Raw genomic sequence first — 14,722 nt, 5'->3', positions numbered from 1 at the left:
AGGATCTTGTGCATGCATCTAGCTGGGCTTATGCCCTTAAGGTCACTTATAGACCACCCAAGAGCTGTCTTGTGTGTCCTTAGCACTTGAAGTAGTGCTTTCTCTTCCTGTGAATTCAAAGCAGAGCTTATGATCACTGGAAAAGTGTCACCTTCTCCCAGAAATGCATATTTCAGGGATGGTGGTAATGGTTTGAGCTCGGGTTTAGGAGGTTTTTCCTCTTCCTGAGGAATTTCCAGAGGCTCTTTCAATTCCTCTGAATCCCCCAGATCAGGCTGAACATCTTTAAAGATGTCTTCCAGCTCTGATTCGAGACTCGTAGCCATGTTGATCTCCTCTACTAAAGAGTCAATAAGATCAACTTTCATGCAGTCTTTTGGTGTGTCTAGATGCTGCATGGCTTTGACAACATTCAACTTAAACTCATCCTCATTGACTCTCAAGGTTACTTCTCCCTTTTGGACATCAATGAGAGTTCGTCCAGTTGCTAGAAAGGGTCTTCCTAGAATGAGAGTAGCACTCTTGTGCTCCTCTATTTCCAGCACTACAAAGTCAGTGGGGAAGGCGAATGGCCCAACCCTGACAATCATGTCTTCAATCACGCCTGATGGGTATTTAATAGAGCCATCAGCAAGTTGGAGACATATCCGGGTTGGTTTGACTTCTTCAGTTAAACCAAGCTTTCTGATAGTGGATGCAGGTATTAGATTGATACTTGCCCCAAGATCACATAGAGCTGTCTTGGTGCAATTACCCTCTAATGTGCATGGTATCATGAAGCTCCTGGGATCTTTAAGCTTTTTTGGGAAGCTTTTCAGAATGACTGCACTGCATTCTTCAATGAGGAGAACTCTTTCAGTTTCTCTCCAATCCTTCTTATGACTCAAGATCTCTTTCATGAACTTGGCATAAGAAGGTATTTGCTCAAGTGCCTCTGCAAACGGAATCTTTATTTCAAGAGTCCTGAGATAGTCTGCAAAGCGAGCAAATTGCTTATCCTGCTCCTCTTGGCAAAATTTTTGAGGATAAGGCATCTTGGCTTTGTATTCCTCAACCTTGGTTGCTGCAGGTTTATTTCCTACAGAGGTGGCTGGGAAAGCCTTTTTAGAGGGGTTGTTATCAGCACTTGTGTGTGTCTGATCCTTCACTGGCGTTTGAATGCCAGGGGTGGAAGCTGGATTGGTGTTGGACGCCAACTCCTTACCTGTTCTTGGCATTTGAACGCCAGAACTGAGCTTCCTTTGGGCGTTTAACGCCAACTCCTTGCTTGTTTGTGGCATTTGAACGCCAGAACTGAGCATAGGTTGGGCGTTTAACGCCAGCTCTCCATCCTTTTCTGGCGTTTGAGCACCAGAATCATTCCTCTCTGGGCTCTTACTGTCCTCAGAGGGATTTTGGATGATATTTTGCTCATCCTCTGTCAGTTGTTCTTTCCTTGGCTTTCTGCTGTTCTGAAGCGAGGTATTTAATGTTTTCCCACTTCTTAATTGAACTGCCTGGCACTCTTCTGTTATCTGCTTTGATAACTGCTGTTTTGTCTGATTCAATTGTGCCTCCATATTTTTATTAGCAGTTTTAGTGTCTTGTAGCATCTCCTTGAATTCTGCTAGCTATTTTGTTAGAAAGCACAATTGTTGATTGAGTTCAGCAACTTGTTCTGGAGGACCAAGTTCAGTAGACACTGCTTTGGCTTCTTCTTTTATGGAGGACTCACTGCTTATGTACAGATGCTGATTTCTGGCAACTATATCAATAAGCTCTTGAGCCTCTTCAATAGTTTTCCTCATGTGTATAGATCCACCAGCTGAGTGATCTAGGGACATCTGAGCTCCGTCTGTAAGCCCATAGTAGAAGATGTCTAACTGCACCCACTCTGAAAATATTTCAGAGGGGCATTTCCTTAGCATCCCTCTATACCTTTCCCAGGTATTATAAAGAGATTCATCATCCTCTTGTTTAAAGCCTTGGATATCCAGCCTGAGCTGTGTCATCCTTTTTGGAGGTAAATATTGATTCAGGAATTTATCTGATAATTGTTTTCATGTCCTTATGCTTGCTGTGGGTTGGTTATTTAACCACCTTTTAGCTTGATCTTTTACAGCAAATGGAAACAGTAACAGTCTGTATACATCCTGATCTACCTCCTTGTCACGTACTGTGTCAGTAATTTGCAAGAATTGTGCCAGAAACTCAGTAGGTTCTTCCTGTGGAAGACCGGAATACTGGCAGTTTTGCTGCACCATGACGATGAGCTGAGGATTTAGCTCAAAACTGCCTGCTTTGATGGAGGGTATACAGATATTACTCCCATATGCAACAGTAGTGGGGTTAGCATATGACCCCAGAGTCCTTCTGGACTGTTCATTTCCACTTAGATCCATGACGGAGAAAGGGAGATGATGTGAATTGCAAGTAAAATATATTTTTTAATTTTTTATTTTATTTAATTAAAAATATCCAAAAAATAAAATAAAGTAAAATAATTAGAAAATAAAGTATAGATTTCAAAAATTAAAAGGAAAAGAAAATAAAAAGAAATTTGAATGTTGAATTGACTAATTAATTGAAAAGATTTGAAAATTTTTTAATATGATTTTTGAATAAGATTTTGAATTTTGAAAAGATTTGATTTTTAAAATAAAAATCTGAGTTTTTAAAGGTGATTTCCGAAAAATCAATTAAAATAAAGGAAAAAGATATTTTTGAATTCAATGAGGAAAGAGAAAAACAATAAAAAGACACAAAACTTAAAATTTTTAGATCCAATGCTCCTTATTTTCGAAAATTTTGGAGGGAAAACACCAAGGAACACCAAACTTAAAATTTTTAGAAAACCAAAAATAACTTTTCGAAAACTAAAGAAAAATCAACAAGAAAATACCAAACTTAAAGTTTGGCACAAGATTTATTCAAAGAAAAATTATTTTTGAAAAACTTTTAAAAAATAAGATAGCCAATTACCAAGAACATAAACACAACGCTCTAGCCAATGGAGCTATAAATTTAACGTGTTTTAATAAGGTATTTAATAAATAAAGATTTTTTTTTGAAAACTGATATTTTGAAAGAAGCACAAGAAAAACAAGAAAAGACACATAACGAGAAAAACTAAAGATTAAACAAGAAAAATAAACAAGAATAACTTGAAGATTAAGAAAGAACAATGGACTCAAATTCGAAAATTAAAAAAATAAAAACATGCAATTGACACCAAACTTAAAATATGAAACTAAACTCAAACAGAAAAACTCAATTTTAGCTTATAAAAATTTTTGAAAACAATTAAGAAGAGAAAATACGGATAAATAAAAAAAATTCAACCAAAACCAATAATAGAAGACTCTAAACCAAAAAGAAAAATTTTTCCTAATCTAAGCAACAAAATAAACCGTCAGTTGTCCAAACTCAAACAATCCCCGGCAACAGCGCCAAAAACTTGGTGCACGAATTGTAAATCACACTTTTCACAACTCGTACCACTAACCAGCAAGTGCACTGGGTCGTCGAAGTAATACCTTACGTGAGTAAAGGTCGAATCCCACGGAGATTGTTGGCTTGAAGTAATCTATGGTTATCTTGTAATTCTTAGTCAGGATATCATTTATAATTATCAGTTTGGATTGCGAAAAATAAAAGAGCATGAATTAAATACTTGTTATGCAGTAATGGAGAATATGTTGGAGTTTTGGAGATGCTTTGTCTTCTGAATCTCTACTTTCCCCCTGTCTTCTTCTTCACGCACGCAAGGTTCCTCCTATGGCAAGCTGTGTATTGGTGGATCACCGTTGTCAATGGCTATCATCCGTCCTCTAAGTGAAAATGGTCCAGGTGCGCTGTCACCGCACGGCTAATCATCTGTCGGTTCTCACTCATGCTGGAATAAGATCCATTGATCCTTTTGCGTCTATCACTACGCCCAACCTTTGTGTGTTTGAAGCTCATCACATTCATTCAATCCCTGAATCCTACTCGGAATACCACAGACAAGGTTTAGACTTTCCGGATTCTCAAGAATGCTGCCAATGGATTCTAGCTTATACCACGAAGATTCTGATTAAGGAATCCAAGAGATAATCATTTAAGGCACGCATTCATAGGTTTAGAATGGTGATGACTATCACGGATCATCACATCCATCATATTGAAGTGCGAATGAACATCTTAGATAAAAACAAGCGTGTTTGAATAGAAAACAGAAATAATTGCATTAATTCATCGGGACACAGCAGAGCTCCTCACCCCCAAAAATGGAGTTTAGAGACTCATGCCGTCAAAGAGTACAAAGTTCAGATCTAAAAATGTCATGAGGTACAAAATGAATCTCTAAAAGTTGTTTAAATACTAAACTAGTAACCTAGGTTTACAGAAAATGAGTAAACTAAGATAGATAGTGCAGAAATCCACTTCTGCGGCCCACTTGGTGTGTGCTGGGGCTGAGACTTGAGCTTTGCACGTGCCTAGGCTGTTTCCAAAGTTAAACGCCGGGTTGTGACCTGTTTCTAGCATTTAACTCCAACTTGTAACCTGTTTCTGGCGTTTAACGCCAGAATGCAACATGGAACTGGCGTTGAATGCCAATTTACGTCATTTATCCTTGAGCAAAGTATGAACTATTATATATTGCTGAAAAGCCCTGGATTTCTACTTTCCAACGCAATTAAGAGCGTGCCATGTGGACTTCTGTAGCTCCAGAAAATCCATTTAGAGTGCAAGGAGGTCAGAATCCAACAGCATCTGCAGTCCTTTTTCAGCCTGAATAAGATTTTTGCTCAGCTCCCTCAATTTCAGCCAGAAAATACCTGAAATCACAGAAAAACACACAAGCTTATAGTAAACTCCAGAAATATAAATTTTGCCTAGAAACTAATAAAAATATAATAAAAACTAACAAAAACATACTAAAAACTACATGAAATTACCCTCAAAAAGCGTATAAAATATCCGTTCATCAACAGCTAAGGCTGGACATCCAAGGATTTAAACAAGAGGATGATGAATCCCTTTATAATGCCTGGGAGAGGAACAGAGGGATGCTAAGGAAATGCCCCTCTAAAATATTTTCAGAGTGGGTGCAGTTAGATATCTTCTACTATGGGCTTACAGAAAAAGCTCAGGTATCTCTAGACCACTCAGCTGGTGGATCTATACACATGAGAAAGACTATTGAAGAGGCTCAAGAGCTTATCGATATAGTTGCTAGAAATCAGCATCTGTACATAAGTAATGAGTCCTCCATGAAAGAAGAAGCCAAGGCAGTATCAACTGACTTTAGTCCTCAGGAACAAGTTGCTGAACTCAATCAGCAACTATCTTCTATAACAAGGCAGTTAGTAGAAGTTAAGGAGATGCTACAAGAAACCAAAATTGCTAACAAGGATATGGAATCACAATTGAATCAGAAAAATAGCAGTTATCAAAACAGATAACAGAGGAGTGCCAAGCAGTTCAATTAAGAAGTGGAAAAACATTAAATACCTCAACTCAAAGCAGCAGAAAGCCAAGAAAAGAATAGCTGACAGAGGATGAGCAACCTGCTACCCAAAATCTCTCTGAGGATAGTAAGAGCCCAGAGAGGAATAAGTCTGGCGTTCAAACGCCAGAAAAAGGGTGAGAATCTGGCGTTCAACGCCCAATCCATGTTCAATTCTGGTGTTCAAACGCCAGTGAGGGATCAGACACCTGCAAGTGCTGATAATAACTCCCTCAAGAAGGCTTCTCAACCTGCCTCTGTAGGAAATAAACCTGCAGCAACTAAGGTTGAAGAATATAAAGCCAAAATGCCTTATCCTCAGAAACTCCGCCAAGCGAAATAGGATAAACAATTTGCCCACTTTGCAGACTATCTCAGGACTCTTGAAATAAAGATTCTGTTTGCAGAGGCACTTGAGCAAATACCCTCTTATGCTAAGTTCATGAAAGAGATCTTAAGTCATAAGAAGGATTAGAGAGAAACAGAAAAAGTTTTTTTCACTGAAGAATGCAGTGCAGTCATCCTAACAAGCTTACCAGAAAAGCTTAATTATCCTGGAAGCTTTATGATACCATGCACATTAGAGGGTGCTTGTACCAAGACAGCTCTATGTGATCTTGGCGCAAGCATCAACCTAATCCCTGCATCCACTATCAGAAAGCTTGGCTTGACTGAAGAGGTCAAACCAACCCGGATCTGTCTTCAACTTGCTGATAGCTCCATTAAATACCCATCAGGCATAATTGAGGACATGATTGTCAAGGTTGGGCTATTTGCCTTTCCTACTGACTTTGTAGTGCTGGAAATGAAGGAGCACAAGAGTGCAACTCTCATTCTAGGAAGACCATTCCTAGCAACTGGACGAACCCTCATTGACGTCCAAAAAGGGGAGATAACCCTGAGAGTCAATGAGGATGATTTTAAGTTGAATGTTGTCAAAGTTATGCAACATCCAGACACATCAGAAGACTGCCTGAGCGTTAATATTATTGACTCCCTGGTGGAAGAGGTCAATATGACTGAGAGTCTCGAATCAGATCTAGAGGACATTTTTAAAGATGCTCAGCCTAATCTGGAGGGACCAGAGGAAATAAAAGAACCTCTGAAAACTCCTCAAGAAGAGGAGAAACCTCCTAAACCTAAGCTCAAACCACTACCACCATTCCTGAAATATGCATTTCTGGGAGAAGGTGACACTTTTCCTTAATCATAAGCTCTGCTTTAGAGCCACATGAAGAGAAAGCACTAATTCAGGTGCTAAGGACACACAAGACAGCTCTTGGGTGGTCCTTAAGTGATCTTAAGGGCATTAGCCCAGCCAGATGCATGCACAAGATACTATTGGAGGATAATGCTAAGCCAGTAGTTCAACCACAGAGGCGGCTAAATCCGGTCTTGAAGGAGGTGGTGCAGAAAGAGGTCACTAAGTTACTAGAGGCTGGGATTATTTATCCTATTTCTGATAGCCCCTGGGTGAGCCCTGTCCATGTTGTCCCTAAGAAGGGAGGTATGATAGTGGTTCATAATGAAAAAAATGAACTGGTTCCTACAAAAACAGTTACAGGGTGGCGTATGTGTATTGACTATAGAAGGCTCAATACAGCCACCAAGAAGGATCACTTCCCTTTACCATTCATAGACCAGATGCTAGAAAGACTAGCAGGTCATGAATACTACTGCTTTTTGGATAACTATTCAGGTTACAACCAAATTGCAGTAGATCCTCAAGACCGAGAGAAAACAGCATTCACGTGTCCATCTAGAGTATTTGCCTACAGAAGGATGCCTTTTGGTCTGTGCAATGCACCTACAACCTTTCAGAGGTGCATGCTCTCTATCTTCTCTGATATGGTAGAGAAATTCTTGGAAGTCTTCATGGATGACTTTTCAGTATTTCGAGACTCATTCAGCTCCTGCCTTAACCATTTAACACTTGTTCTGAAAAGATGCCAAGAGACCAACCTAGTTTTAAACTGGGAAAAATGTCACTTTATGGTGACTGAAGGGATTGTCCCTGGGCATAAAATTTCAAACAAGGGAATAGAGGTGGATCAAGCTAAAGTTGACGTAATTGAAAAATTACCACCACCTGTCAATGTTAAGGCAATCAAAAGCTTTCCGGGGCATGCAGGATTCTATAGGAGGTTTATAAAGGATTTTTCAAAAATTGCAAAACCTTTGAGCAACCTGCTAGCTACTGACACACCACTTATGTTTGACACGGAGTGTCTGCAGGCGTTTGAAACTCTGAAAGCTAAGCTGGTCACAGCACCAGTTATTTCTGCACCAGACTGGACATTACCATTCGAACTAATGTGTGATGCCAGTGACCATGCCATTGGTGCAGTATTGGGGCAGAGGCATGACAAACTTCTGCATGTCATTTATTATGCTAGCCGTGTTTTAAATGATGCCCAAAAAAATTACACAACCACAGAAAATGAATTGCTTGCAGTGCTTTATGCCATTGACAAGTTTAGATCATACTTAGTAAGATCAAAAGTGATTGTGTACACTGACCATGCTGCTCTTAAATATCTACTTACAAAGCAGGATTCAAAACCTAGGCTCATAAGATGGGTGTTGCTTCTGCAAGAGTTTGATATAGAAATAAGAGACAGAAAAGGGATAGAAAACCAAGTGGCTGATCATTTGTCCCGGATAGAACTAGTAGAAGGGGCGTCTTTTCCCTCTATTGAGATCTCTGAAACCTTTCTGAATGAGCATTTGTTTGCAATTCAGGAAACACCATGGTTTGCAGACATCGCAAACTATAAAGCTGCAAGATTCAGACCCAAAGAGTACAGCAGGCAACAAAAGAAAAAATTAATTACTGATGCAAAGTACTACTTGTGGGATGAACCCTATCTCTTTAAGAGATGTGCAGACAGAATAATCTATAGGTGTGTGCCTAGAGAAGAAGCACAGAAGATCTTATGGCATTGCCATGGGTCACAATATGGAGGCCATTTCGGAGGTGAGCGAACAGCCACCAAGGTCCTCCAATATGGCTTCTACTGGCCTACCCTCTATAGAGATTCCTGAGAGTTTGTACGTAACTGTGACAGTTGCCAGAGAGCTGGTAATCTGCCTCATAGTTACGCCATGCCTCAGCAAGGGATCTTAGAAATTGAGTTGTTTGATGTATGGGGTATTGACTTCATGGGGCCTTTCCCACCATCATACTCAAACACTTATATTATGGTGGCAATCGACTATGTATCTAAATGGGTAGAGGCCATTGCCACACCCACTAATGATACTAAGACAGTGCTGAAGTTCCTCCAGAAACATATCTTCAGCAGGTTTGGTGTCCCTAGAGCACTAATCAGTGATGTGGCACTCACTTCTGTAACAAACAGCTTTACTCTGCTATGGTCCGGTATGGAATTAGCCACAAGGTGGCAACCCCATATCATCCACAGACAAATGGGCAAGCTGAGGTCTCTAATAATGAACTAAAAAGAATCCTGGAATGGACTATAAGTACCCGTAGAAAGTATTGGGCGATAAGCTTGGATGATGCTCTGTGGGCTTACAGAACAGCATTCAAGACTCCTATAGGGACCTCTCCATACCAGCTTGTGTATGGTAAGGCCTGTCATCTACCCATGGAACTGGAGCATAAGGCCTACTGGGCAACCAGATTCCTAAACTTTGATGCCAAATTAGCTGGAGAAAAAAGATTGCTCCAGTTGAATGAGCTAGAGGAATTCAAACTCACTGCTTTCAAAAATGCCAAGCTTTACAAAGAGAAAGCAAAAAGGTGGCATGACAAAAAGCTGTCATCTAGAGTCTTTGAACTAGGACAGAAGGTTCTGCTGTTTAACTCTAGGCTCAGGCTATTCCCCGGGAAACTGAAATCCCGGTGGAGGGGACCATATGTGATTACAAGTGTGTCACCATATGGCTATGTGGAGCTTCAAGACATTGATTCTAATAAGAAGTTCATTGTTAATGGATAGAGAATCAAGCATTATCTTGAAGGCAATGTTGAGCAAGAGTGCTCAAGGCTGAGGCTAATTAAGAGCTCACTCTCTAGCTATTGACATTAAAGAAGCGCTTGTTGGGAGGCAACCCAATGTTATTTAATTATATCTATTTATTTTCCATTGCTATTTTATGTTTTCTTTAGGTTGATGATCATGTGAAGTCACAAAAACAACTAAAAAATCAAAAACAGAATGAAAAACAGCATTAAAAACAGCTCACCCTGCAGGAAGAGCTTACTGGCATTTAAACGCTAGTAAGAAGCATCAGACTGGCGTTTAACGCCAGAAAGAAGCATCAAGCTGGCGTTAAACGCTAGAAACAAGCACCACACTGGCGTTTAACGCCAGAACAGAGCATCAAGTTGGCGTTTAACGCCAAGAAATGGAGAAAAGCTGGCGTTTAATTCCAGAAACAAGCAGCAGTCTGGCGTTAAATGCCAGGATTGCACACTAAGGGCGTTTTTGCACGCCTCAATAGAGTAGGGATGATATGTCCTTGACCCCTCAGGATCTGTGGACCCCACAGGATCCCCACCTGCCACACCTTTTCATACACACTTCCCCCACCCTTGGTCGAATCCACCACACACCTCCTTCTCCCCATTTCCTCCTTTTGCTCGAGGACGAGCAAACATTTTAAGTTTGGTGTGGAAAAAGCATTGCTTTTTTATTTTTCCATAACCACTAATGCCTCAAGGGATGCACTTTCCTCCACAAAACTATTGGGAGCAGATTAACACCTCCCTAGGAGAATTAAGTTCCAACATGGGACAACTAAGGGTGGAGCACCAAGAGCATTCCATCCTCCTCCATGAAATTAGAGAAGATCAAAGAGCTATGATGGAAGAGCAACAAAGGCAAGGAAGAGACATAGAGGAGCTCAAGAGCACCATTGGTTCTTCAAGAGGAAGAAGACGCCACCCTTACTAAGGTGGACCCGTTCCTTAATATCCTTGTCTATTTATTTTTTCTATTTTCGTTCTCTATGCTTTATGTTTATTTATGTTGTGTCTTTCTTACATGATCATTAGTGTCTAGTGTCTATACCTTAAAGCTATGAATGTCCTATGAATCCATCACCTTTTTTAAATGAATAATGTTTTTAATCACAAAAGAACAAGAAGTACATAAATTTCGAATTCATCCTTGAAATTAGTTTAATTATTTTGATGTGGTGACAATACTTTCTGTTTTCTGAATGAATGCTTGAATAGTGCATATGTCTTTTGATATTGTTATTCATGAATGTTAAAATTGTTAGCTCTTAAAGAATGATGAAAAGGAGAAATGTTATCTGATGATCTGAAAAATCATAGAAATGATTCTTGAAGCAAGAAAAAGCAGTGAATACAAAAGCTTGCGAAAAAAAAGAGAAAAAGAAAAAGCAAGCAGAAAAAGCCAATAGCCCTTAAAACCAAAAGGCAAGGGTAATAAAAAGGATCCAAGCCTTTGAGCATTAATGGATAGGAGGACCCAAAAGGAATAAACTCCTGGCCTAAGCGGCTAGACCAAGCTGTCCCTAACCATGTGCTTGTGGCGTGAAGGTGTCAAGTGAAAACTTGAGACTAAGCGGTTAAAGTCAAGGTCCAAAGCAAAAAGAGTGTGTTTAAGAACCCTGGACACCTCTAATTGGGGAATCTAGCAAAGCTGAGTCACAATCTGAAAAGGTTCACCCAGTTATGTGTCTGTGGCACTTATGTATCCGGTGGTAATACTGGAAAACAAAGTGCTTAGGGCCACGGCCAAGACTCATAAAGTAGCAGTGTTCAAGAATCAACATACTGAACTAGGAGAATCAATAACACTATCTGAATTCTGAGTTCCTATAGATGCCAATCATTCTGAATTTCAAAGGATGAAGTGAGATGCCAAAACTATTCAGAGGCAAAAAGCAAATAGTCCCGCTCATCTGATTGGAGCTAAGTTTCATTGATGGTTTGGAATTTATAGCATATTCTCTTCTTTTTATCCTATTTGATATTCAATTACTTGGGGACAAGCAACAATTTAAGTTTGGTGTTTTGATGAGCGGATAATTTATACGCTTTTTGACATTATTTTTAGGTAGTTTTTAGTATGATTTAGTTAGTTTTTACTATGTTTTTATTAGTTTTTATGCAAAATTCTCATTTCTAGACTTTACTATGAGTTTGTGTGTTTTTCTATGATTTCAGGTATTTTCTAGCTGAAATTGAGGGACCTGAGCAAAAATCTGATTCAGAGGCTGAAAAAGGACTACAGATGCTGTTGGATTATGACCTCTCTGCACTCGAAATGGATTTTCTGGAGCTACAGAAGTCCAACTGGCGCGCTATCAATTGCGTTGGAAAGTAGACATCCAGAGATTTCCGGCAATATATAATAGTTCATACTTTGCTCAAAGATAAATGACGTAAACTGGCGTTTAACGTCAGTTCCATGTTCCATTCTGGCGTTAAACACTAGAAACAGGTTACAAGTTGGAGTTAAATGCCCAAAACAGGTTACAACCTAGGGTTTAACTCCAAAAACAGCCTAGGCACGTGTAAAGCTCAAGTCTCAGCCCTCGCACACACCAAGTGGGCCCCGGAAGTGGATTTCTGCACTATCTATCATAGTTTACTCATTTTCTGTAAACCTAGGTTACTAGTTTAGTATTTAAACAACTTTTAGAGATTTATTTTGGACCTCATGACATTTTCATGTTTTATATTGTATCTCTACAACATGATTCTCTAATCTCCATGATTGGGGGTGAGGAGCTCTGCTGTGTCTCGATGAATTAATGCAATTACTTCTGTTTTCTATTCAAACACGCTTGTCTCTATTCTAAGATATTCACTCGCACTTAACCATGATGAATATGATGATCCGTGACACTCATCACCATTCTCAACCCATGAACGCGTGCCTGACAACCACTTTCGTTCTACCTTAGATTGAGTGTGTATCTCTTTGATTTTTGGTTCACGTGTTTGATTGCATCTCCTGACAACAGAGCATTCGAATCCGTGAGATCAGAGTCTTTGTGGTATAGGCTAGAATTATTGGCGGCCATTCCTGAGATCCGGAAAGTCTAAACCTTGTCTGTGGTATTCCGAGTAGGATCTGGGATGGGATGACTGTGACGAGCTTCAAACTCACGAGTGCTGGGCGTAGTGACAGACGCAAAAGGATCAATGGACCCTATTCCAATATGAGTGAGAACCAACGATGATTAGCCGTATGGTGACAGCGCATTTGGACCATTTTCACTGAGAGGACGGATGGTAGCCATTGACAACGGTAATCCACCAACATACAGCTTGCCATGGAAGGAGTCTTGCGTGCGTGAAGAAGAAGACAGTAGGAAAGTGGAGATTCAGAAGACAGAGCATCTCCAAAACCTCAATCTATTCTCCATTACTACACAAGTAACCTTTATTTCATGTTATTTAGTTTTCATAAACAAAAGTAATTTTTATCATTAATCTCCTGACTGAGATTTACAAGATAACCATAGATTGCTTCAAGCCGACAATCTCTGTGGGATCGACCCTTACTCACGTAAGGAATTACTTGGACGACCCAGTGCACTTGCTGGTTAGTGGTACGAGTTGTGAAAAGTGTGATTCACAATTCGTGCACCAGTATTCTCAACGGTGGAGTTTCTACACCCCATAGATTAAGGTGTGGAGCTCTATTGTTCCTCACGAATCAATGTAAAGTACTATTGTTTTTCTATTCAATTCAAGCTTATTCTTATTCCAAGATATTCACTCGTACTTCAACCTGATGAATGTGATGATCCGTGACACTCATCACCATTCTCACCTATGAACGCGTACTTGACAACCACCTCCGTTCTATTTGCAATAGCTTGAGTGTATATCTCTTAGCCTCCTGGTTCACGACGCATGGTTGCCTCTCCTGACAACAGAGCCCTCCATTCCGTGAGATCAGAGTCTTCGTGGTATAAGCTAGAATCAATTGGCAGCATTCTTGAGATCCGAAAAGTCTAAACCTTGTCTGTGGTATTCCGAGTAGGATCTGGGATGGGATGACTGTGACGAGCTTCAAACTCGCGTCTGTTGGACGTAGTTACAGACGCAAAAGGATCAATGGATCCTTGATGAGCGGATAATTTATACGCTTTTTGGCATTATTTTTAGTATGTTTTTAGTAGAATCTAGTTACTTTTAGGGATGTTTTCATTAGTTTTTATGTTAAATTCACATTTCTGGACTTTACTATGAGTTTGTGTGTTTTTCTATGATTTCAGGTATTTTCTGGCTGAAATTGAGGGACTTGAGCAAAAATCAGATTCAGAGGTTGAAGAAGGACTGTTGATGCTGTTGGATTCTGACCTCCCTGCACTCAAAGTGAATTTTCTGGAGCTACAGAACTCGAAATGGCGCGCTTCCAATTGCGTTGGAAAGTAGACATCCAGAGCTTTCCAGCAATGATAATAGTCTATACTTTGCCCAAGTTTAGATGATGCAAACTAGCATTCAACGCCAGTTCTCTGCCCAATTCTGGCGTCTAGCGCCGGAAACAAGTTGCAAAGTGGAGTTCAACGCCCAAACTGGCACCAAAACTGGCGTTCAACTCCAGGAATGACCTCTACACGTGTAACACTCAAGCTCAGCCCAAGCACACACCAAGTGGGCCCCAGAAGTGGATTTATGCATCAATTACTTACTTCTGTAAACCCTAGTGGCTAGTTTATTATAAATAGGATCTTTTACTATTGTATTAGACATCTTTGGATGCCTGGTTCTTAGATCAGAGGGGCTAGCCATTCGGCCATGCCTGGACCTTTCACTTATGTATTTTTAACGGTAGAGCTTTTACACTCCATAGATTAAGGTGTGGAGCTCTGCTGTTCCTCAAAGATTAATGCAAAGTACTACTATTTTCTATTCAACTCATCTTATTTCGCTTCTAAGATATTCATTCGCACTTCAACCTGAATGTGATGAACGTGACAATCATCATCATTCCCTATGAACGCGTGCCTGACAACCACTTCCGTTCTACATTAGATTGAATGAGTATCTCTTAGATCTCTTAATCAGAATCTTCGTGGTGTAAGCTAGAATGATGGCGGCATTCAAGAGAATCCGGAAAGTCTAAACCTTGTCTGTGGTATTCCGAGTAGGATTCAATGATTGAATGACTGTGACGAGCTTCAAACTCGTGATTGCTGGGCGTAGTGACAGACGCAAAAGGATAGTAAATCCTATTCCAGCATGATCGAGAACCGACAGATGAATAGCCATGCCGTGACAGGGTGCGTTGA

This window comes from Arachis hypogaea, chromosome 15, assembly GCF_003086295.3.
Source record: "Arachis hypogaea cultivar Tifrunner chromosome 15, arahy.Tifrunner.gnm2.J5K5, whole genome shotgun sequence".
Lineage (NCBI taxonomy): Eukaryota > Viridiplantae > Streptophyta > Magnoliopsida > Fabales > Fabaceae > Arachis > Arachis hypogaea.
This window is presented reverse-complemented; position numbering follows the sequence as displayed.